The sequence below is a fragment of the Mastigoproctus giganteus genome, chromosome 6 (genome assembly GCF_048544385.1).
Source record: "Mastigoproctus giganteus isolate SK-2022 chromosome 6, ASM4854438v1, whole genome shotgun sequence".
Lineage (NCBI taxonomy): Eukaryota > Metazoa > Arthropoda > Arachnida > Uropygi > Thelyphonidae > Mastigoproctus > Mastigoproctus giganteus.
Window position 1 is genome coordinate 206766572 of NC_143580.1, and position 21684 is coordinate 206788255.

Consider the following 21684-nt stretch of genomic DNA (forward strand, 5'->3'; position numbering starts at 1 on the left):
ATATATATATATCCTTAGTAAAAGAGTGCCAAAAAATCTTTCTGCCCAGAACCAGGATGTGGAAATTATTATTTATTATTATTAAGTCATATGGTGCAAGGAAGCCTGAGGCTTATGCTGCACCAGCCAAAAAAAATTTCTGAGTTATCCTGAGAGAGAGAGTCAGAGCAAAGGTCAGAAGAAGAAGGGAATCACCAAGAAAGAGAAGAATGATGATATCCAGCTCAGGACTCTGGGTGTGCCAAGCCCATAGTCACCAGACGTGAGCCCCTGGGGTTGTTTCCCTTTTTCTCCCAAATTTTCAACCATTTCTCAATTTCAAAACATGAACACATAAGTCGATACAACTACATGGAAAGGCAGTTTTTGTGAGTATTGATTTGTTTTTGTGACAAAAGGTGTGTGTTTATTGTGTTTATATATATTTAACAATGTGAATATTGGTTTTTTAAATACTTTATTGTACAGTGCATCATTAAGATTGAAACAACACAATCACATATTATTTCCATTATTATTCTTTGCACAATTTTTCGTAGATGTAGCAGTGCAATTACTGTGAAAAAAAAAAAACAGAGATGAGCAAAATTGATAGTACATATGAAGTTTGAATGCTGAAAAATGGATAGAATTTTCTAATGTGATCCCGCTTATATCGCAATGCGATTCTTTGGATCTTGAGCATCACGTTACAATGGGTTTCAGCTGTAATCATAAATTATTGTTTGAAAATTTGATGCCTTGATATAATTTAACATGATAAATCTAAATATGACATCAAATTATGACTTTAAGCTTCTGAGGGTGCAAAGTATACAATGGTGCAAAGCACTTTTCATTACTAATCTAATATGGTACAAAACACATCTTATTAGCTTTATTCTTTTTGTAGGCTGTAATGTAGACCGCTGAAAGACAATATGGGAACAATAATAGCTTTCAGCATATTAGCAAATTGTTGCAAACTGCTAAGGGAGGCCAAAACCAAAAACACATCAAGAATAGTGGCTCCAAGATAATGGCATAAAGAAAGATGTATTAAAGGTATGTTCAAGTTCAGCCAAGTGTAACAACATCCCAGAATGATTGCTGCCTAGCTCTCTCTCTCTCTCTCTCTCTCTCTCTCTCTCTCTCTCTCTCTCTCTCTCTCTCTCTCTCTCTCTCTCAAGCTCTCAGTGGCCACAAGTATAAAGTTACAAAGCAAATTGCATATAGAAGCTTTAGGAACAGACTCTATGCAACCACACTGATATCTCAGATTCCATGATTATAACTTAAATTTTGCACATTAGTGTAATGCATGCTTTCCACTCTCGCTAATTTTCATTTATGGTGTCAACAGCATAATCTTTTTTTATTTTTCCATTCCTTTATTATGCATTATGCTTTAACTAACATTTATAAAATTACTCATGACAAGCGGTGTCATGAATGACATCTTATCAGAAGTCTATTCCAAATCTGTTTCAAGCTAAACCTCATTAAAAGCCAAAGTTTCATAGGTCTTTGAAAATCATTCCAGCATATAAATGTGAAATTTTCCTCTCCATAAACAGTCTGACCATAAAATATATACACCTTGCAACTATACATAATGTCTCAAAATTTCAAGAGATCAAGAGAGAGAGAGAGAGAGAGAAAGAGAAACAAATTTATACACATATGATAAGCATCAAAAAATATTTCTTGACTGAATGTCTAAGAGTATGAATATCTTGGTACAGCACTGAAAGGGCTGACATATCTACAAAAGTCTGACAAATTTTGAACTAAGATCTCAAGGTTGGTGTTGAAAGTAGAATGACTTTGAGGCTTGTGTTGAGTGTTTTTGGTAATACAAATGGGTGAAAAAAAGTGGCATAACATGCTGTGAAACTTATCTCTTCAGTTGCACCTTGCACCAAAGATTTTGAAAAGTCAGGATACTCTGCCAGAACCATCCAAAACTGGTTATGAAAAGAACAAATAAGGTAAGAGGAAGCATTTAGCTCTACATTAATGATAATGCCAAACAGACTGGAGCAGATTTGAAGCATGAAATTGTAACATTCAATGAATCTATAGCTTTCAGTGAGGACATAGATGGTACATTTGCAGTTAGATTTCCAGCGGTTACCCCATGGTTTCTCTCTTTCCAGAACCAAAATTAAATATCTTACCAATGAAGCACTAACTCCATATTTCCACAAGCAATGGTAGAATATGTTCTAGGAAGGAACACACCAGCTATCCAGTTATGATGAAACAAAATACGTAAATGAAAAGGAACTAAAGATTGTGATAAGATATTAGTCACAAAATGATGATCCTCTGCAGCCACGTTTAAGCATTCTTTTTAGGACTTGCTATTGCAGATGAATTTTCATCACATTCAGTATTAGTAGTATGAAATGATGCAAGAAACCAAGTTTATACACTATCAACAAAAAAAAAAAAAAAAAAAACTTCCCACATCACCTTGTCCATTCTCTCTAATAATTTGTAGTTGCTCCTTAAATTTATTCACACTACCCACTTCCACTGCGCCAGATGGAAGTTTTCCCAAAAATCACTTACCCACTGGCTGATAGAAAATTCTGCACATCTATCCTGCAACCATCCTTCCACACTTTAAATTTATACCCTCTCAAGGGGGTTGCTGAGCAAGAGGAAGAATGTTATCAACATTTAGCTTACTTAATCCAGTCAAATCCTTAAACATTCAATCAGATTTCCTTGCAGGTATCATTTTCAGATGCTGCAATTTGCCTTTCTTGGTAATGGTACATTCCCTCCCTCCTAACTAAGCTAATTGCCCTTCTCTGCACACTTTCCAATAGGGTCAACATCCTTTATAAAATGAGGCTTCCAGACCTATATGCAGTACTCAAGATGTGGCTTAACTATTGCCTTATAGAATGGGATAATGACCTCCTTATCCCTGCTGGCAATATTCCTGTATATCACTGGCAAAACCATATGAGATGTTCTAACAGCTCATCTGCATTGTAGCAGTTCATGTTTAAATGCACAATTACCTCAGGACTTTTTCATCCTCCACTACTCTAGTGTTATCACACAGTGGGTATGTTATCCTGGATTACTACTACCCATATGCAATAAATTCCACTGGTCAATATTAAACTTCAATTGTCACTTCTCAACAAGATCTATAAAAATTAGGCTGAGAATCTGCCTAATTTTTCCAGATCTTTTTGCAGTAGTATACCCTGATTACTGTCATTAAGCTGTAGATCTTACAAATATAACAGAAATTTCTGCTGATATTTAAGAATATTTGCTGATGCTATCGAAGGAAGCTAGGTGGGTCGAAAAACTGCTAGCTTGGGGGAATACAAGGACTAATAGATTAACAGTAGCCACTGACAGAGGTGAAAGTGATTCTTGCACTGCTTCTATTGGAATGAGCAGAAGCCTGGAAAACAAGATGCAGGATATTTCAGAGACTGCTGGGAGTCATTGCAGTACAAGTAAACACATGGGTTCTGTCAGGGTAGCTAAGAGTAGAAACAAGTGCATGTATACTTGCATGTACACCAATGCTAGGAGTTTGGTAAATAAATTTGATGAATTTGAGGTATTGCTCAAAACATCAAAGGCAGATATTGTTGGGATTTCAGAGACGTGGTGTCACACAGATATAAGGAATGCAGAACTGGAATTTGGGGAGTACAACGTCTACAGAAAGGATAGACAAGATAGGAAGGGAGGAGGGGGTTATGCTATTAGTTAAGAAACACATAAAATCCAAGGAAGTGAAGCCAGTCGACATCGATGGACAGGGCAGTGTCGAGTCAGTTTGGTGTGACATAAGCATAGGGAAATCAAAATTGAGAGTAGGAGTGTGCTATAGGCCTAATGACTCTGATGAGTAAAATAAGAAACTGTATAGGGAAATAGAGTGGGCCAGTAAATCAGAGAGCCTTATAATGGGGAATTTTAATTTCCCAGATATTGACTGGAATTTGTAGATTGGTCACTCACACACAAGCAAGGCTTTTGTGGCCGTTTTACTAATATTCTGATTTATTCAGATATAGCTATATATTTCTGATGCGTTTGCACTATATTTATACAGAGGCTTTTGTGGATTTATTGGATGATTGTTTTCTACATCAGCATGTTCAGAAGGCAACTAGAGGGAGTAATACTCTTGATTTGATTATCAATAATGATTCTTCATGCATTAAGAATCTGCAGATAAAGGAACCACTAGGTGGCAGTAATCACAGTGTGCTGAAGTGGGATTTACACAAAGAGGCAACTACCATCAGGGGTTTTTGCTTTCGTAAAGACGACTACAATGGTCTGAGACAGTATTTAAATTCTATTCAGTGGGACCAACTGATGATATTACCAACAGCAAATTCAAAATGGGAAGCATTCAAAGAACTTATCTTGAAAGCTACTAGGCTTTACATACCAACTAAGAAATATTGTTCAAGGTTTAGGCTTAAATGGATGTCAGATAAACTAATGAGCCATATAGCAGAGAAGAAAAATGCATGGGATACATATAAATTAACATGGGACACAGAAGCCTATGATAGATATAAGTTGATCTCTAACCAAGTTACAAAGGAGGTTAGGCAGGCGAAGGCAGATTACGAGAAATCTTTGCCAAAGGATGCAAAGAAAAACAGCAAAGAGTTCTTTACTTATGTAAACTCTAGAAGGAAGGAGATGTATCAGATTGGTCCACTTGATATTGACGGTTCAACTGTTGATGATCCTGCTCAGGTAGATAACAAACTAAATGAATATTTTGCATCGACATTCACACATGAGGAGTTATTCAGCGAGGGGAATGGCAGATCTGTATTCAACTCTGGCAGTAAGCTAGATAATCTTGTAATAACTGAGAGTAAAGTGGAGGAGAAATTGTTGAAGATAAACACAAGAAAGGCACCTGGGGTGGATGGGATCTATCAAGTTATATTAAAGGAGGCAGCAAAGGTAGTAAGCAAACCCTTAGCCATAATTATGAGAGCTTCCTTAGAGTCAGGGGAGGTCCCCACGGACTGGAGATGTGCAAATGTATCCCCAATTCACAAAGGGGGTTCAAAGGGTGACACAAATAATTATAGACATGTTAGTTCAACTTCTGTTCCAGGAAAATTAATGGAGGCACTGGTGAAAGAAGCACTGCAGGATCATCTAAACAAGACTTCAGTTATAGCTCGGACACAGCATAGTTTTGTGTGTGTGTGTGTGTGTGTGTGTGTGTGTGTGTGTGTGTGTGTGTGTGGGTGTGTGTGTGTGTGTGTGTGTGTGTGTGTTATGGAGGTTTAATGGCACATAAGCTGCTGAGGCTATAGTGCGCCTGCATGGTTTTGTTAAGGGAACGTCTTGCCTGACCAATTTGATTGGATACTATGATGCAGTCACAAAAGAACTGGATGCAGGGAATAACTTTGATATTATATAATTGGATCTTAGAAAGGCTTTTGATACCGTTGCACATGGAAGGCTGCTGCACAAATTGGAGCAGTGGGCATTGGAGGCAAATTCCTGCTATGGATAAAGGGGTGGTTGAGGGGGGGAGAAGACAGAGAATGGTAATCAATGGACACTGCTCATCGTGGACTAATATTATTAGTGGAGTCCCTCAGGGTTCAGTGTTGGGTCCATTATTGTTTTCTGTATTTATAAATGATACAGATGATGGTATATCAAGCTTAATGTCCAAGTTTGCAGATGATACAAAGGTTGGCAGGGTTGTTAAGGACACTACTGACACTATGCTGCTGCAACAGGATCTGGAAAGGTTGAGCAGATGGGCTGAAAGGTGGTAAATGAAGTTTAACATTGACAAATGTAAAGTACTACATATGGGAAACAGCAACCCCAGAGCAACATATCAACTCTGTGGTACTACACTGCCAGTGGTAGAGAATGAAAAGGACCTGTGGGTAATTGTGCAGGCAGATATGAAGTTCTCTGAGCAGTGCAGATGGGCTGCAAGAGTAGCTCATGGTGTCTTGTCAATGATATACAGGAATTTTTCTAGCAGGGATAGGGAGGTGATTATTCCCTTGTATAAGGCAATGGTCAGGCCACACCTTGAGTACTGTATACAGGTCTGGAAGCCTCATTTCAAGAAGGATGTAGAGCTGCTGGAACGAGTACAGAGAAGGGCAACAAGTTAGCATTAGTGAATGGAACAAAGGGTTGCTCTTATGAAGAAAGAGCTTAAGTTTCGCAAATTACAGTGTCTGGAGACTAGGCACCAGCGAGGTGATCTGATAGAGGTGTATAAAGCCTTGAATGGTTTGAGCATGCTCAATGCTGATGGGATTCTTCCTCTTGCTCAGAATAATCTCCTGAGAGGGCATAAATTCAAATTGAGGAAAGACAGATGTAGGATAGATGTGCAGAAATATGCCTTTAGCCAGCGGGTAGTTGGTTGGTGGAACAGACTTCCATCCCTTGTTGTGGAAGATGATAGCCTAAATAAATTTAAGGCTCAGCTGGACAGGTATTTCGAAGGAAGAGGGCGGGTGAAGTGGAAGGTTTTTTTTTTTTTTTTTGCTGATGCTGCATAAGCTTGCTTTCTTGCATCATATGCCTCTACTAATGCTAATCTATTTTAATAAAATAAATCCAGGAAGGGTGATGGAAAGGGTGTATTAAGTTAAAGATAGTAAGTATTAAGATTGGATATTTAGTTTTAATGTAAATAAGGTTAAAGTTTGAAGAAACACTGGATTTGGGGGATGGGAAAGTTATAGACAATTTGTTAAATAGCGGCTAAATGGAAACAAGTAATTTTAGGTAATATAAGAGAGCAAACAGGTACAGCGGTCAGCACTAGGGAGGGGATGCCATTTGATTTGGGATGCCACAATAGGACCGTGAACTGGATTTCGAAGGTCTCTTTTAACCTAAGCCAGCTTTAGCATTAGTAGAGGCATTTGATACAAGAAAGCAAGCTTATGCAGCATCAGACAAAAAAAAAATAAAGTAAAATAAATAAATAAAAAATAACCACTTCCACTTCACCCCTCTGTTTGTTCGAAATACCTGTCCAGCTGAGCCTTAAACTTATTTAGGCTATCAACTTCCACGACAAGGGATGGAAGTCTGTTCCACCTACCAACCACCCACTGGTTAAAGGCAAATTTCCGCACATCTATCCTACATCTGTCTTTCCTCAATTTGAACTTATGCCCTCTCAGGTGATTATTCTGAGCAAGAGGAAGAATCCCATCAGCATTGAGCATGCTCAAACCATTCAAGGCTTTGTACACATCTATCAGATCACCTCGCTGGTGCCTAGTCTCCAGACACTGTAATTCGCAAAACTTAAGCCTTTCTTCGTAATAGCACCCCTTTGTTCCATTCACTAATCTTGTTGCTCTTCTCTGTACTCGTTCCAGCAGCTCTACATCCTTCTTGAAATGAGGCCTCCAGGCCTGTTTACAGTACTCTAGGTGCGGCCTGACCATTGCCTTATGCAAGGGAATAATCACCTCCTTATCCCTGCTAGAAAAATTCCTATATATCATTGACAATACACCATGAGCTACTCTTGCAGCCCGTCTGCACTGCTCAGAGAACTTCATATCTGCCTGCACAACCACCCCCAGGTCCCTTTCATTCTCTACCACTGTCAGTGTAGTACCACAGAGTTGATACGTTGCTCTGGGATTGCTGTTTCCCATATGTAGTACTTTACATTTGTCAATGTTAAACTTCATTTGCCACCTCTCAGCCCATCTGCTCAACCTTTCCAGATCCTGTTGCAGCAGCATAGTGTCAGTAGTGTCCTTGACAACCCTGCCAACCTTCGTATCGTCTGCAAACTTGGACATTAAGCTTGATATACCATCACCAATATCATTTATAAATACAGAGAACAATAAAGGACCCAATACTGAACCCCGAGGGACTCCACTAATAACATTAGTTATTAGTAGATTAACTAATAGATTAACAGTAACCACTGGAAGTAAACACCGTTCCTAAGCCACCATTAGGAAGTAAACAGGAAATTAGTGGATGTACAGTGTTCGCATAAAAAGAAAACAGCATCAGGGTGACTAATATTTGGGGAATTTCGATATATTTAGCAGAGAAGGTGTGAACACAAAAATGAATGTTTTGGAGGTGACCGGCAAACATGAAAAGGTCATACTGCCGTGTGAAAAAAAAGAAAAAAGAAATTTCTAGAAAAGGGTTGGTTTGTGCTCTAGGAGACAGCTGTGGTGAGATGTTTTAGCAAATAGGAAGGAATGAAAAATTAAACAGTGTGGGGATTGGTTGTGAGTCCTTGGGGGCGGGCATTCCAAATTTGAGGGAAAAAGAAAAGTTTGTAGGGAGTATTTTGAGCAAGTGTCCACTCTGTATCTGACTTTTCTGTGGTGTAAAGTTTGAGGGTTGAAGTGGAAGAAAAAGAAAAAAAAAATGGAAGTAGATTTTTTTTGGTCAGAGTTCACATCTTGTGGTAACAAGATGAAGAAGAAACTGAAATAAAAACATTCAAGAAAAAAAGGCTTGTCCAGCAACAGACGGCAGTGATGGGGTGATCGACACCCCTAGCAACGAAATCACAAGATGTATCTCCAAAGTTTTGTTGTGTAAGAGCCTACACTTGTGTCTAGGGTCCAGCCCATTGAGAAATAGCCACTTGTGCATATGTGAGCCAAGAAAAGAAAGAAAGCCTGTCCACCACTAAGGAAAGCAGAGTGCCCAAGAAATGTAAGAAAGCATGTCTGCTATGAAGGAAGCCTGATCACAAGGAAATTGGAAGTAGCAGCCATTTCAGAATGTAAGTCTGTTCCTGTTTTTTTCTCAAATCCTGAACTCAAGGACTCATAACCTAGCTCTGTAAAGAATTGAGTAATAGTCCTTTTAAAAGAACATTCCTGTTGTATTAGGCAAGTTAGTTACTAAGGTTGAGATAATTTGTTATGAAGGTAAATGATTATGAAATAACGTAAGGGTAGTAAAGGGGATGACTAAGATGATAAGATAAGTAGAGAGTAAATAAGGTAGAATGGGTGATATACAGTGAATATCAGTATTTAGTATTAGTAATGGCCGCATGGTGCAAGAAAGCCTATGTCTTATGCTGCACCAGCCAAAAAAAGAAAAAAGAAAACAGAATAAAAAATGATAAAAAAATAAAAAAAATAATAATAATTAAAAAAAGAAAAGGAAATTAAACCTATCATCCTATGCACTTCCCTTACCCGAAGGTACTATCCAGATGACCTTTGAAATTCCCCAAACTGTCAGCCTTTACCACCCATGTAGGCAACTTATTCTAGTAATTTATAACTCGTTGGCTAAAATAAAACTTCCTGCAGGCCTATCTAAACATTTCCCCCCTGTAACTTGAATTTATGTCCGCTAGTTCTAGCATCATTTATAATCTTGAAAATTTCATCCTCATTCATTTTACTGATGCCTCTCAGAGCCTTAAACATCTCTATCAAATCTCCTCTATGGTATCTAGTTTCCAAACTCTGCAACCCACATATTCGAAGTCTTTCTTCATAAGGATGCCCTTTTGCCGATCTCACCAGGCAAGTTACCCGTCTTTGCACCCTTTCAAGAAGCACGATGTCTTTCTTTAGGCGTGGTCTCCATACTTAAACACAGTATTCCAAGTGTGGTCTAAGAAAAGCCTTATATAATGGGATTATCATGTCCCTATCTACTTGCAAAAGTTCGATAGATCATCAATAGGACACCATGGGCCTTCCTTGCAACCTGTTTACAATGCTCAGATAATTTCATGTCTGACCGGATCGTAACACCCAAGTCCCTTTCCTCCACTACTGGGTTTAGTTGAACTCCACTAAGTGAATAAGTTAGTTTGGGATTACTGTTTCCCAGGTGTAATACCTTACACTTTGTTGGCTTAAGCATAGTTGCCATTTTTCTGACCATTCCTGAAGTCTATCTAGGTCTCTCTGAAGAAGCTCAGCTTGACTGTGATCATTAACTACTCTACTAATTTTAACATCATCTGCAAATTTAGACATCACGCACTCTATCCCTTCATCGATGTCGTTTATGAAAATTAAAAACAACAGTGGCCCTAATACTGATCCTTGGGGAACCCCACTTCTTACATCAACCCAATCTGAGGAATAGCCATTTATCACAACCATCTGTCTCCTGCCCTGAAGCCATCCTGCTATCCATCTAAGGATTTTCCCAGTGATTCCAACCTGTTCCAGCTTATAAAGCAACCGCTCGTGTGGGAATGAGTCAAAAGCTTTGCTGAAATCTAAATAAACAATGTCAAAATTATTCCCTAAATCCAACTCGTGAGTGACCCTTTTAAAATAGCAAACCAGATTTGTTAAACATGATTTTCCCTTTACAAAACCATGCTGAGTATCCTTGAGAATTTCAATTTGATCCAAATGATCCTGAATTCCACCCTTGATCATTGCCTCCATGATTTTCCCTACCACTGAAGTCAGACTGACAGGTCGATAATTTCCCACTTCACTCTTAGAGCCACCCTTATGTATGGGAGATACATTGGCACTTTTCCAATCCAAGGGAATCTCCCCAGAGTCTAGTGATGCTCACATAATTAGCCTCAATGGTTAAATGCACTCACTTGCCGCCTCCCTTAAGATTATAGGGCATTTTCCATCAACTCCAGGAGCCTTACTGGCCTGTAGGCTTGAAAGTTTTTTCATTAAATAATCTTGCGAAATTTCAATATCATTAATTACATATTTTTCAACTTCGCTCCCACAATTTCCCACTGCCACAAAAGGTTTTTAAATAAAAACCAAATAAAAACATTTGTAAATATCGATGCAAAATAACTGTTGAGTTCATCTGCAGCGGCAGCTGGTGTATTTAATACTAGCCCTTTCCCTTAAGTAAAGGTCTGATCTGGTTTGTCCTGCTCTTCTTGGCATTTATATATGTGGAGAATTCCTTATCCCTCCTCTTTGCTCTGTTTGCTAGTGCTTTCTCATAAACTGCCTTTGCCTGTCGAACCTTTTCTATGGCTCTATTACAGATCATGGTTATTGAGTTAAGAGGATACCAGTTGTAATATCTTTCATGCGTTAAAGGCTTGAAAAAATATAAAAGAGTAATAAGAGTTCAAATGAGTTTTACTGATGTAAGCAATAAAAATTGGTAATATAAGAGAATGATTGAGTAATCATCGAGGATTCATATTACATAAGATGCAACTGATACAAACTGATGTTAATAATTTGTAAACTGAGAATAGTCAATGAGAGAGATAGTGTATTATACTGTTGTATGGTTCAAATATATGGAAATTGGTATGCATGTATGTAACTTTGTTTTTTTATATAAATGCTGTATATAAAGTTCATTAAAGGTTTGTAAATTTTTATTGAAAAAAATGTATGTCATTAATGTTCTACTAACACCCACTTCACACCCTAGAATCTAGTATTTTCTGTGAATTGCAGTAAGATTTACATTTTGTGGGCTGTTTGAGACTTCAATAAGATGGGGGTCTAAGAAAAAGGGAAGCAAAAACAGAACCCCCAGAAAGCATTCTACCAAAATTTGTATCATTTGCAATTTACAACTGCAATCTACAATTTCAATTTATCTTCAAGGTAAATAGATCTGTAAATGTAGAAGTAAAATCTGCTTGGGGAGGTAGTCTTATTAATATTAGTATATGTGATATACATATAGTGCATAAGGATTTTCTGAAGGGCCTATTACAGAAAAAATGTTCAGAGATGACTATATAATTAGATTTCCAAGCAGCTTATTTTATTTTTTTTTTAATGCAAACCGCAAATACAAAAGGTATTAGAACCTATAGTACTTCGTACCGTGCATGGGTTGAAGGTTGAGAAGACAAAAGAAGATACTTACTGAAATTAGATTTAAATTTCTGTAGATTGCAATTTTCAGGAAAAAAGTGTGAAGGGAGGTTGTTCCAGAAAGTGGAAGCTGAAGGAATAAATGAGGACAAACAGCTGGTTCTATGAGTTTGACATTGGATAGTAAAAGAATGCTGACTGGTTGCTGCACATGTTGAGACTAGTTTAGAAGAGAGGGGGGGATTATAGAAATCAATTCAGAAGAATACTGCACATGGCAGTGTCTTTAAAATTGGCATGCAACAGAAATAGAATGTCTATGAGACAGAAATTAGAGAGATTTTGTAAGAGGTTGGACATAAATTAAACCAACTGACATCTTTTGAACAGAGCCTAGAAGCCTAAGAGGAGTTACGAGGCCACTGCCACAGATGTAGAAACAACATTCCATGGTAGTGCAGATTTGAGATTTGCATAGAGTGAGTAGCTGTTTAGAAGAAAGGTAATGATAAGAGCAAAAGAGAAATCCCAGAGATCAGCAGTCAGGGTAATATCCAACAGAGGTATGTTACTTTCTTTGCTGGATAGATTCTATCTGCCCCATTCTAGTTAAACATAAAAAAGGCAACTCGGGAAGATGAAATCTATCCAGTTATACTGATTGATTGATTGATTGATTTGGGTTTTATTGGCGCACTAGCAACTAAGGCTATAATGCGCCCCAGTTATACTGAAGGAGGCAGCAAGGGAAGTAAACAAACCCTTAGCCATAATTATGAGAGCATCCTTAGAGTCAGGAGAGGTCCCCATGGACTGGAGATGTGCAAATGTATCCCCAATTCACAAAGAGGGTTCAAAGGGTGACAAATAATTATAGACCTGTTAATTTAACATCTGTTCTGGGGAAAATAATGGAGTCAATGGTTAAAGAGGTGACACAGGATCACATAGACAAGAGAGTAGCAATAGTTCTGACACAGCATGGGTTTGTTAAGGGGAAGTCTTGTCTGACCAATTTGATTGGATACTACAATGTGGTCACAAGGGAACTGGATGCAAAAAATAATTTTGATATCATATACTTGGATTTCAGGAAAGCTTTTGATACTGTTGCACGTGGGAGACTGCTGTAGAAATTGGAGTGGTATGGCATTAAGGGCAAGTTACTGCAATGGATAAAGGGATAGTTGAGTGGGAGAAGACAGAGAGTGGTAATAAATGGACACTGCTCTACATGGACTAATGTTATTAGCGGAGTCTCCTAGAGTTCAGTGCTGGGCCCATTGTTGTTTTGTGTATTTATCAATGATATCGATGAAAGTATATCAGGCTTAATGTCCAAGTTTCTAGATGATACAAAGGTTGGCAGGGTTGTTAATGACACTAAACACAATATGACACTGTGACAGGATCTAAAAAAGTTAGGCAGATGAGGTGAGAAGTGGAAACTGAAGTTTAACATTGACAAATGCAAAGTACTGTATATGGGTAGCAGTAACCCAAGAGAAACGTACCAACTCTATGGTACTACACTCAGCGAGGTGGAGAATGAAAAAGAGCTGGGAGTAATTGTCTAGTCAGATATGAAGTTCTCAGAGCAGTGCAGATGGGCTGCCAGAGCAGGTCATGGAGTTTTGTCAATGATATATAGGAATTTTGCTAGCAGAGACAAGGAGGTGATTATCCCTTTGTATAAGGCAATGGCGGGCCAAACCTTGAGTACTGTATACAGGTCTGGAGGCCTTATTTTAGGAAGGATGTAGAATTGCTAGCATGAATACAGAGAAGGGAAACAAGATTGGTGAGAGAAACAAAGGGGTGTGCTTATAAAGAAAGGCTTAAGTTCTGAAAGTTGCAGCATCTGGAGACTAGGCACCTGTGAGGTGACTTGATCAAGGTGTATAAGGCCTTGAATGGTTTGCGCAGGCTCAATGCTGACAGGATATTTCCACTTGCTCAGATTAAGAACCTGAGGGGGCATAGATTCAAACTGAGGAAAGACCGTTGTAGAATAGATGTTGGAAGTTTGCCTTTAGCCAACGGGTAGTTGATTGTTGGAACAGACTTCGATCTGTTGTTGTTGTGGAAGTTGATAGCTTAAATAAATTTAAGGCTGAACTAAACAAACATTTGGAGTGACCGCATGGGTGAAATGGGAAGGGTTTTTTTTTTTGGCTGATGCCGTACACACGCTTCTTGATTAGACTGGGGTTCGAGCGTGCCCACCAAATACGGAGGATGCGGAAAGGTCAGGGAATGACCACCGCATATCCCTGAAGCAATATGGCCTTAGTTGCTAATGCTCCTAAAAAACAAACAACAAACAAACAACCAGGAGCAGAAGAATCTTTTTTTTTGAGATACAAGACATGACTGAGTTTCAGAAAGACTGAAACTCAGTCAGACAGAAAATTAATGAAGTTATCTTTGCTCCACTGGAGAATTACTTGGAGGATTTTCAGTCAGTGGAAGAAGGTCATTTATATACAAGAGGAGAGGAGTAGGAGAAAGAACTGACCCTTAAGGAACACTAGCATTACTGGAGAAGTTAGAAGACAGAGAACTATCTATCATCAAGCATACTGAGTGGTCAGAGAGAAAACTGGGATACCCAATTATAAAAAAGCAGTTGACAAACAGTTGATAAGATGAAAGCTTATTTAGAAGACCTTTATGCCTTACATAGCCGAGTGGTCAGCAGCGTGAGCACAGTAGCATGTGCTCTTTGAGTGGACCGGGGTTCAAGCCTGTGACTGCTAAATACAATTAATGTTTGTATTGATTGATTTATTGTAAACTCCACTGACCTGATGGTTGTGCTAGAGTATAAACAAGAACATTTTCAATAGCAACTGCTGAAGTTTTACCAAAATTTCCACTAAATTTGTCCATATATGAAAAACATCAGCCAGTATATCATCAGTTGATTAACATTGACAGAATCGATACTGGACATCATTGAGCAGATGGAAGGCTTCTAAATAGTTAAGGAGTTTGTGGTTACTGGATTTCTCCATTACAAAAGAGTAGAAGTGTAATGGGACAATAACTGAATGGGAAGGACTTGTCACCCAATTTAGAAACTGGCTGGATATGAGAAAATTTCCAAGCAGAAGGAAAAATATCAACAATATAAGAGAGTATAAAAAGGTGACATAGAACAGGAGTAAGCTCAGGAGCACAAGCCTTGAGAACAAGTGAAGAAATAACATCAGAACCTGGTGCTTTCTTGGCATCAAGACTGTTCAAAATTCTTCTGACATCCTTCTGATGGAAGACCACAGGAGGCATTGAATGGCAAGTACTGGAATTGTTAGGAGATAGTTTACCAAGATCATTGATACAAGAGTTAGAAGGAAAGTAGGATGCCAGCTGGTTGGCTTTATCTTTAGCTGATGTGACAACAGAATCATGGGGTTTAAATGGGTGGGTGTAGAGATGGGAAAAAGTTGTGGTCAATAGATTTTTAAAGAGACCAGAATGCTCAACTACTATTTGATCAAAAAGCAAGTTTTCTACTCTTAGCATGTTCAAAATCTAGTGTGGACTGATTAATAATTGCTCTGCAATTGTTGCGAGCTTTAGTGTAGTCAGAAAATGAACCTGCTGATTTGGATGCAAGCCAATTACAATACACAACATTCTTATCTTGAACAGCCTTAGCACATTTATTGGAAAACCAAGGTTTAGATGAAGGACGAGATTTTAAGATGGGGTGTAGAATGAAGGATTTTATCCCTACAAGAATAATTTCACTGACATGATCTAAGTAAACATTGACATCAGAAGATTTGACACAGTAAACCAACCAAGGAAAAGAGGAATAGAAATTAACAGATCATCCCATTTTGCATTCTTGTAATGAAAAACAATGAGTTGAGAATGGCCACAAGAGAAAGGCTCCACTGGAGAAGAGAACATCACCAAGTTGTGGACTTTTAGAAGACCATGCATCTTACCTGTGTACCTGGAAGGATTGTTCATGAGAAAAAAGATCAAGTGCATTGGGTGTGTGGTTAGGATTGTCTGGTATTCTGGTAGGTAAATGAACAATCTTAGCATGGTCATTAGTAATTGCAACACCTTCAGCATCTCGACCAGCTAGGTCTGTATGACATGACTATAAAACAGAAGCCAGCTGGAGTTGTGAACATAAAAATCACCAAGGAAAATTACCTCACTGTTAGGAAAGTTATACTGGATATTGTTATTTGGTTTTTAGGGGCATTAGCAACTAAGGCCATATTGCTCCGTGAATATGCAGTGGTCATTCCCTGACCTTTCCGCATCCTCCGTATTTGGTGGTGATGGGCTCGAACCCCAGTCTAATCAAGAAGCGTGTGCTGCGCACTGCTGCTCCTTCATTATACTGGAGAAAGTCAAGTTTCAAAGAAAGGAAATCAAAGACTTCCTTAGAGAAGTTGGGAGAACAATAGAGGCAACAGACGAATTTGACAGAATGTGGAGAGAGAGAGAGAGATTCTAAGCCAGAGAATACTGAAAAGAGGAGATGCCAAATTACTGTCTGTGACAGGGAACGTCAGAGCAGACATATGAACTCAAATTTGCAGATGATACAGAGATTGGCAGGGTAGTTAATGCCAGTAAGCAACTGCAACAAGATCTAGAAAGATTAGGCAGATGGGCTAAGAAATGGCAGTTGAAGTTTAACATTGACAAATGCAAAGTATTGCATATGGGTAGAAATAATCCCAGTTTAATGAATGAACTGTGTGGTATTATATTCAGTGTAATGGAAAGCGAAAAAGACTTGGGTTAAATGTGCTATCAGATATGAAGTTCTATGGGTAGTGCACAATGGCTGCCACGTTAGCTTATGGGGTTGTGTTAATGATATACAGGAACTTTGCTAGTAGGAATAACGAGATGGTTATCCCATTGTACAAGACAATGGTTAGGCTGCATCTTGAATACTGTGTATAAGTCTGAATCCTCATTTTGGGAAGAATGTAGATCTGCTGAAATGGGTGCAGAGAAGGGCAACAAGACTGGTGAAGGGAACAAAAGTGTGGTATTACCAAGAAAGACTTCAGTTCAGTAAATTGCAGAATCTGGACACTAGCCCACTGCAAGAAGTTCTGAGTGAGGTGTTTAAGGCTTTGAATGGATTGAGCAAGCTCAATGCTGATGAATTCTTACTCTTGCTCAGACTACACATGAGAGGGCATAAATTCAAACTGAGGAAGGTTGGTTGTAGGAGAGATATGCAGAAGTTTGCCTTCAGCCAATGGGTGGTTGATTAGCACCCAAACTTCCATCAGTTATTGTGGAAGTAGGTAGTTTGAATAAATTCAAGAAGTAGACAAATTATTGGAGGGGATAAATAGGTGATGAGGGAAGGTTTTTTTTCTTTTCTTTTTTTTTTTGGTTGATGCTTTATAAGCTTGCTTTCTTGCATCATTTGTCACTTCTAATACTAAATAAAGTGACTGCACCAATGTTGAACTCTGAAAACACCAAAGGGCAAACCACAGAAGCCTTGAGTTGAATATCATCATTCTTCTCTTTCTTGGCGATTCCTTTCTACTTCTGATTCTCTCTCTCTCTCTCTCTCTCTCTCTCTCTCAGGGTAACTTGGGAATTTTTTTTGGCTAGTGCAGCTTGTTTGTTTGTTTGTTATTTGGTTTTTAGGAGCATTAGCAACTAAGGCCATATTGCTCCTGGGATATGCGGTGGTCATTCCCTGACCTTTCCACATCCTCCGTATTTGGTGGTCACAGGCGTGAACCCCGATCTAATCAAGAAGCGTGTGCTATGCACTGCTGCTCCTACCCACCTGGCTATGGAGGCGCCACTGGTGCAGCATAAGCCTCATAATAATAATATTTCCCTTTACATTGGAGATGCCTTTTTGTATATGTTATAAAGGTGTGTTACCATGGTTAGAATTTTTGGACTCAATAACTTAATTTAAGCTTCACTTAACTACTCATTAAAAATAAAAATTAAATCAATAAGAGGTAAGCAATAAAAATATACATGTAACATAATGTATGGGGAGTATCAAAAAGTCTGCACCCTGACCTAGATAAAACATCAGTAGGAATATGCATTTTTAATATAAGTTGTCTAATATTTATTAACTAAAGTGTGAAATTTCATTCCTGTAGGTGATCGTACATCAGAGGTGGAGCCTGGACTCGAAGGAAGGACGCTATAGTTGACAAAGTGGAGTATCGAGCGGTGATCAAGTTCCCACATTTGCAGGGCAAGAAAGCTCAAAAAATTGATGAAGAAACGAAAGCTGCGTATTGTCCATCCTATGACACTGTAAAAAAGTGGAAATGGGAGTTCCAGTGCAGTCGTACAAGTGTCTTTGACAAGCCAAGAGAAGAAAGGCCGTCAACATCCACATACAGTGAGACAGTTGCAAAGGTTGAGCAGCTGGTGCTGAGTGACAGATGTGTCACAATTCATTTAATCGTAAATGCAGTGGGAATTAGTTATGGGTCTGCCCACAGCATTTTACATTACCATTTGCACATGTCTAAGGTCTTCGCATGATGGGTTCCAAGATTGCTGATGCCTTTGCAGAAGCAATGTTCTCGCCAACTGTTGGATTTGTGCTACTGCAGCACCCACTCTTTTCTACTGACCGAGCACCATCAGACTACTACTTGTTTCAAGAAAGGAAGAAACCATTGCATGGACGCTGCTCTGGTTCATCTCAGAAAGTCATCAATAAAGTGGAATCATGGTTTCAAGGAAAAAGTGCAGACTTCTTTGATCAAGGCATTAAACAACTGATCCATACATGGGAGAAATATGTTACTATACATGGAGGGTAAATAGAAAAGGATTAAAGTTCCTTTAATCCTTTTATACCAACATTGAAACATCAATAATACAATATAACAATTACACTTGTTTTATGCACATACGGTGATATGTTGTCCAACTTTTCAGCTTGGCCAAAACTCGACACGGACTTTTAAATTCACGAATTTAAAAAATTCATTTATATTCACTGAAAAATATTTTAGTACTTATCTATTATCGTTCCATCAGTGTAATTTACACATCTAATCTAACCATTTAAGTATTTAATTACACATCTAATCTAAAAATTTAAGTATTTAATTACACATTGAATCTAACCATTTAAGTATGAATAAATATACATAAATATACACTGGTTAGGTTATGTTATGTTGGATTATATTAAACTAACTTGCAAGGTACACTGGCGCGAGGATAATAGACAAGTACCAATGTATTTTAAAGAGCTTAGTTCGCAGGAAAAAAAAATATATAAAAAATATTTATTTTTAATAGAAAGAAGCTGGATATTTGTCTAATTATCAGTGATGCAGGATCAAATGGATCGGTTACATAAACATTTTGACATTTCCTTGTTAATGTTAGTAACAACTGGATGGCATAAATAATAAATGATTTAATATATCAAATATCTAGCAGTTAATTAATTGAATAAAATAAGCAAAAATACAAGATGAAGATCTCTACCTCAAAAACAAAATCAATGGGATTATATGGAAAAAACATAACAAATCAAATTGTTATTGATGACAAAATAATAGAATATCCGATTTCACCTATTTGGGAAATTGGCTGAACTGCAGATAATAGGTACACCTTGTCATCACATTCCAGGCATGGCCAAATTCAGGACAAATTCAAGAAAGAAGTGTGGATTTTTTAAGGCTTTCATTTTTGGCTAGTGAAAAAAGATTATGTTAGCTTATGCCAGTAATTTGGGGCAGATTAAAGCAAAATTAACCCCTGGATCTCACATCTGGTGAGTATGGGCTTGGCACACCCAGGGTCCTGAGCTGGATATCATCATTCTTCTCTTTTTTGGTGCTTCCTTTCTATTTCTGACTGACTGTCTCACTCTCTCTCTCTCAGGGTAACTCAGGAATTTTTTTTGGCTGGTACAGCATTAGCCTCAGGCTTCCTTGCACCATATGGCTAATAATAATAATAATAATAAAAGAAGCCACTTCCTCTGGAAGTATACCCATAATCTGGGGTATAATCAGGAAATTTAAAATCAAAGGGAAATACAACTACGCTAAAGTACTAAAATACAATAAAATTAATGGAACAACTAAACGCCACTTCAGAAAACAAATGACAATGGAAACAAAATTACAATTGCACAACGTCACTTCAAAATCAGCCCTCTTCTACAGTTGTGAGCCCTGGGTAATAAATAAGAACTAGAAGCAGCGCAATTGAGATTTTTAAGCCCATTATTTGGCTTTAGAAAAGACTGAATTTCTTTATCAAAGAAATTCAGATATTTGTGAGAAATTAAAAGTAGATACCGGAACTGACATAAAATGGTATCAGAAAAAATGGTTCACTCACAAAGAACGAATGAACCCAAAATTAGCATTACAAACCTCCAGGTAAGAGAGATGTGGGGAGAACAAGACAACGAGTTCAAAACCATCCAAGTAACTACCTTCGAGGGATACAGTGGAAAAGGTTTTAACCCTATTTACGTTCCCGATAAAAAGATCTAAGTCGGATCGATTTTTTTTTTGGCTGATGCTGTAGGCATATGCCACTACTAATGCTAATGATGACAATATCGAATATTTGGATCACTAGAATTGTTACGTGGTTTTCGGTATATCGCATCTTATACGGTATTATCTTATATTATTACAAGATGTGATATTACCATTTTATTATTAATAGCTATATGGTGCAAAGAAGCCTGAGGCTTATGCTGCACCTGCCAAAAAAAAAATTCCCTAGTTACCCTGAGTGAGAGAGAGACAAAGGTAGAAGGGAATCACCAAGAAAAGAATGATGACATCCAGCTCAGGACCCTGGGTGTGCCAAGCCCTTACTCACCAGATGTGAACACATGGGGTAATCGAAATATACATGTATATATCTCATTTAGCTACCAGCCCAAAACATGACTATGCCGAATCAATTCCACTTAAAAATTGAGGTTGAGATCGTCACCTACTAGTTTGTTTGTTATTTGGTTTTTAGGAGCATTGGCAACTAAGGCCATATTGCTCGTCACCTACTGGAACAAGAAGGCTATCTAACATGAGCAGTAACGTGAATACCGCTTCATTAAAACTGTTTTTTTTTTTTTTTTTTTTAAACGCTACATCCGTTATAGTTCATTCAAAATATAAAGACGAACACCATACAAATCAAACGCACACATCACGCAGTGGTAATCCTACCTTATCAACGCCACCTACATATACAATTAGGCAGAGAATAAAATCTAAATTTTAAACTCATAATATATTATGAGTTTAAAATACAGTACACTAAGGCGCATTTAGGGCTAGAGCCTCAAGCTGCGAACAAATTTAGACTATGTATATAAAGTGCTTAGCATCATAATACACAGCCATTTCTGAATAAACAGAAAATTTTTAAGGTGGCATCGTTTTAGGTTATATCTCATATTGTGAATACCTTCACAACGAGTTGCCATGATATTGCACTACTTCGAATAAGTAACGCTTCACCTAAGGAGAAGACTAGTGTTACTTATTCTCAGATAGGTACCACCACCCAGACAGCACTGTTTCAGGGCTATTTGGCCCTTCGTCAGTGAGTGGGTAGGTACCCAAGTGATGCAATGATGGCAAAAACAGTTATGAAGTATAACTCCACAATATGAGAGATGCCTGATGGTGTATGATGTATTTAGACTAAGGCGCATTTAGGGCTAGAGCCTCAAGCTGCGAACAAATTTAGACTATGTATATAAAGTGCTTAGCATCATAATACACAGCCATTTCTGAATAAACAGAAAATTTTTAAGGTGGCATCGTTTTAGGTTATATCTCATATTGTGAATACCTTCACAACGAGTTGCCATGATATTGCACTACTTCGAATAAGTAACGCTTCACCTAAGGAG

The 21684-nt window shown here is 38.1% G+C and overlaps 1 protein-coding gene across 2 annotated transcripts in view; it reads right to left on the bottom strand.

The window, feature by feature from the left end:
• The window catches only part of mldr (mitochondrial ribonuclease P catalytic subunit), a 92072-nt gene extending 71199 nt beyond the window's left edge, over positions 1-20873 (bottom strand). The window contains exon 1 of one of the 2 annotated variants that reach the window (XM_090375633.1): positions 20828-20873. The gene's annotated coding sequence lies outside the window, so the exon portion shown is untranslated. Of the gene's footprint in view, positions 1-19280; positions 19329-20827 lie in introns of those variants that run through there. The other variant, XM_090375634.1, reaches the window with a different exon arrangement.
• Between the last annotated feature and the right edge of the window lie 811 nt (positions 20874-21684).